We start from the raw sequence: 4,927 nt of genomic DNA, 5'->3' as shown, positions 1-4,927 counted from the left end.
TTCTATTTTACTCACACTCAGCTCTCACCCACTCTCTACTCTCTATTATGCTACTAGTACCACATCTTTGGTTTCTTCTCTCTTTTTTAGTGATACTTTAATTGCACATTGAAATCTTTTTGTGTGTTTTTTGGTCTTAAGAGCTAGAGACCTTGATGTTTTTAAAGGCATTAGCTTTCAAAGAAACAATCAGAAACTTAAACATGTGATATAAGTGCTCAATTATTTCCCTTTGGAATTGAGGAACCTTTACCCCCTCTCCCTTATAAACAGAATCTAACTTACTTGCAAAAGTTGTAGAGATTTTGTGTTTGTCTTTCTCATTTGTTTGTTTATTTTTGGTCTGAGTTCAAATTTATTAAAACCATAGTTACTTTTCACTTAATAAAAAGGTCTTTCTTCTGATATGAGTTAACCTTATCTTCACTGGCACTCTTCCTAAATCCCCTGTAGAGCATTAGCTTTGAAGATATAAAATTTATAAGAATAGAATTATAAGTAATTTTAGGCAAGAAAAAATTCCTTCTATGTTCTTAGGTTATCTGGCTAGGCCTAAGATAAACTTATGTAAGACAAATTAACAGGAGAAAAGCATACACATTTTACTTAATATTTTTACATGCACGCAGGAGTCTTCAAAAGAAAAACAATGACCAAAAGAAGGCATTAGGCCCAAAAGTTTATACACCTTTTGAAACTAAGAACAATAAAATTGTGGTGATGTCAGAGGAGAAAATGGCGGCAGAGTAGGCAGATGTGTTCCCAGCCTGGTCCTGGAGCAGAAAGAGAGAACAGCTGAGGGTCGCACTGGGAGTGTTTGTTAGCAACCTGAAGGGACAGCTGAACGTCAGGAGAAGATGGGGGACTGCTGGATGGGGTTCCCTTGACAGGGCAGCCCCCACAGCAGCTGGGTCCCCTCCCAGAGCTACGGGCCACAGATGGCAAAATCTCACCATCTTGAAAGGGAAGGTGGATTTTGTCCGAGGCCTGAAAATCAACAACTGTGGCGACCACCCAACAGCTGTTTTCCCCAGAGCACCGATCCCAGAAGGCGCGAACACTTGGACTCAAAGGCGCTCTTCACTCCACCACAGAAAGGTCAGATTTCTCCAGGGATAGGGTGAGGTTCTAGTCCCTTCTGGAGAGAGAAACGAATGCACGCACGCACACTGTGGGAGCTGGATGACCAGGGAGGTCTGAGCCAGGAGAGGTCCATGGCTGTTGGGGCTGGTGTGATCCGTAATTGTGGAAGGGGGCCTCAGAGATGCTAACAGGGGGGAATCTCTAAAGAGCAACTGGTTTTGATCTGACGCAGAGGGATACCCTGGGAGTTTCAGGGGTGTGCAATCTGCTTGAACTTGCCCACCAGCCTCTGAAAACTGGTATTGAGTGCCATAGAGGGAAAAAGGCTAGAGAGGCCTTAGAGTCCTGGAAGTCAACCCAGAAACACTGGCACCCAGATGCTGAATAACAAATTGACTCTGGTCTAATAAAAAATAAAGGAACACCAGAAATTAAGACACCCCCTGCTTAAAAATCAAGACTGAATTACAACACTGAGGAGCAGTGAAACGCAGGGAACTGCAATACTGTCCGGACTGGGAAACAGGCATGCCAAACAGAACAACAGAGGAAGTGAATGACCTTAACTACTGCACATTTTTTTTATTTTAATAATTTTTTTATTTTCATTTTTTGCATAATTTACTTAAGAAACTATTTTTTTATTTTTTCCTCACTTGATTTTACCTTTTTAATTATTACATTTTTATTTGCAATCAACATTATTACTACTACTATTTTACCTTTTTTATTATATTTATTTTGGGATTTTTGTTATAATTTTTTTAAGTGTCATTTTATTTTCTCTTTATTTTACTTTGGGATTAGTGTTCAACAGTCTATTTTCACCTTTCCTTCACCATCATTTTATTCTATCTCAACTCTACCTTTATGCCATCACTCTCTGCCTAACCTTTCCCCTTTTGGTGTCCTATTTATCTTAACCCTTTCCTGCTCTAGATTTCCCCTATTCTTTCTGTTTACCTACAGCTAAAATTTCACCCTACCTATGTATCTAATCTCCAATCTCCTGCTCCAAGTCCATACACACCTCACTCTTCGCTGTCTTAACTATAAAAAAAAATTGTTTTTTCTCTCTGTCCTTTTGTTGTTGTTAGCTTGAATATTGATTATATCACGTTTTTATGCTTTTTTGTGAGTTTGTTTGTTTTGTTTATTCTTTTTTTTTGTTTGCTGGGGTTTTGTTTGTTTTTTACTTCTGTTATCCCTTACCTCACTTGATATTAGTTGGTGTTGTAGGTTGTATTAATCACCAGGTACTTGTTGCTGGCATTTGCTGTGATTAGTGGTTGTTCTATTGGAGTTTTCACCCCATATATATAGTTTGTTCCTCTTTTCTCTCTTAGTCTCATTATAGTCTCCCTAATTCTTTTTTCTCCTTTCCACAATTTCATCTTTTACACTCTTTTTTTTTCTTTCTTTCTTTTTAATCTTCTTTCTCTCCTATCCCGTAATTTGCCTTTCTCTGGTGGTCACCTTTATTGGGGATTACTAATATCATGAATACATCGCTGTTCAGTGCCTTGTGTGTTGTAGCTGGTTGTGTTGTATTTTGTGCCTTTGAATCAACACAGGAGAGAGAGAATTACATAACCAGACATCCGGAGAAGAGAGACCATGGGGAGACAAAGAAACAGCCCACATAAGAAAGAAAAGCAGGCATCACCAGAACAGGAAGTAAATGAATTAGAGGCCAGCAACCTATCATAGAAAGAATTCAGAGAAATGAACATAAGGTGGCTGAAAAGAATGGAAGACAAATTCGACAATATGAGTAAGAAGCAAGAGGAAATGAAGAAGAACCAAGAAGAAATGAAAAATGACATTGCTGCTGTAAAGAACTCAATAGAAAGCAACAAGAGTAGACTAGAAGAAGCAGAGGACCACATCAGTGAGCTAGAAAACAAGATGGAAAAAAATACCCAAGTAGAGCAGCTTCTAGAAAAGAAAATGAAAAAGCAGGAGGAGAGCCTAAGGGAACTTTGGGACAACACAAAACAAAACATCATCCACATAATAGGGGTTCCAGAAGGAAAAGAAACTGAGCAAGGAATAGAAAACCTGTTTGAAGAAATAATGACAGAAAACTTCCCTGATATAGGGAAGAAAAAACCCATACAATTCCAAGAAGCTCATAGAGTCCCAAGGAAAATGAACCCCAAAAGACCGACATCAAGGCACATTATAATTAAACTGGCAAACACCAATGACAAAGTAAGAATCTTAAAAGTGGCCAGAGAGAGACAGAACGTTACATACAAAGGAAGCCCCATCAGACTAGCAACTGATTTCTCAACAGAAAGTCATCAGGCCAGAAGGGAATGGAATGAAATATACAAAGTCATGCAAAGGAGGGGTCTGAATCCAAGAATACTGTACCCAGCAAGGCTATCAATCAAAATTGAAGATGAAATCAGGAGCTTCAGAGACAAAAAAAGGGGCTAAGGGAATGTATCACCACCAAACCAGCAATGCAAGAAATTCTAAAGGGTCTGCTGTAAAAAAAGAAAAGAAAAGAAAAGAAAAGGAAGAAAGAAAAGAAAAGAAATAGAAAGCGAAGAAGAAACACAGGAGTATAGAATAAAAATGGCGACAAATAAGTACCTATTAATAATAACTTTAAATGTAAATAGATTAAATGCACCAATCGAAAGACATAGGGTAACAGATTGGATAAGAAAACAAGACCCATATATCTGCTATCTACAAGAAACCCACCTCAGAAAAAAAGACGCACACAGACTGAGGGTGAAGGGATGGAAAAAGGTTTTCCAGGTGAATGTAAATGAAAAAAAAAAAAAACACTGCAGTAGCAATACTTATATCTGACAAATTAGATCTCAAAGTGAAGGACATAACAAGAGATAACGAAGGCCACTTCATAATACTAAAGGGAGCCATCCAACAAGAAGAAATAACGCTGGTAAACATATATGCACCCAAAACAGGAGCACCCAAAAACAAAAAAAAACAACTCCTGGAGGATATCAAGGGAGAGATTAACAGAAATACAATCATAGTAGGAGACTTTAATACACCACTATCACCATTGGACAAATCCTCTAAACAAAAAATCAGCAAAGAAACATTGATCCTAAATGACTCACTAGACCAGATGGAATTAATTGACATCTTCAGAACATTTCACCCCAAAGCCACAGAATATACATTCTTCTCAAGTGCACATGGGTCATTTTCAAAGATAGACCATATATTGAGTCACAGGCAAAGTCTCTCCAAATTCAAGAAGATAGAGATCATATCAAGGATCTTCTCAGATCACAGTGGCATAAAACTGGAAATCAACTACAATAAATACAACCCAAAGAAATCAAACACATGGACACTAAACAGCATGCTATTAAACAATGACTGGGTTACCAGAGACAATCAAGGAAGAAATAAAAAACTTCATGGCAACAAATGACAATGAAAACACAACAATCCAAAATCTATGGGACACATTGAAAGCAGTCTTGAGAGGGAAGTTCATAGCTCTATAAGCCTACTGCAAAAAGCAGGAAACAATGGTAATAAATTACCTAACCCTACAACTCAAAGGGTTAGAGAGAGAGCAACAAGAAAAGCCCAGTGTAAGCAGAAGGAAGGAAATAATAAAGATCAGAGCAGAGAAAAACGACATAGAGACCAAAGAAACAATACAAAGATCAACAAAACCAAGAGCTGGTTCTTTGAAAGGATAAACAAGATTCATGAACCTTTAGCCAGACTCACCAAGAAACAAAGAGAGAGGACCCAAATAAAGAAAATCAGAAATGAAAGAGGCGAAATAACAACAGACTCCACTGAAATACAAGGATTGTTTCAAAATACTATGAATAAC

This window comes from Eptesicus fuscus, chromosome 1 (assembly GCF_027574615.1).
Source record: "Eptesicus fuscus isolate TK198812 chromosome 1, DD_ASM_mEF_20220401, whole genome shotgun sequence".
NCBI classification, from domain to species: Eukaryota; Metazoa; Chordata; class Mammalia; order Chiroptera; family Vespertilionidae; genus Eptesicus; species Eptesicus fuscus.
This window is presented reverse-complemented; position numbering follows the sequence as displayed.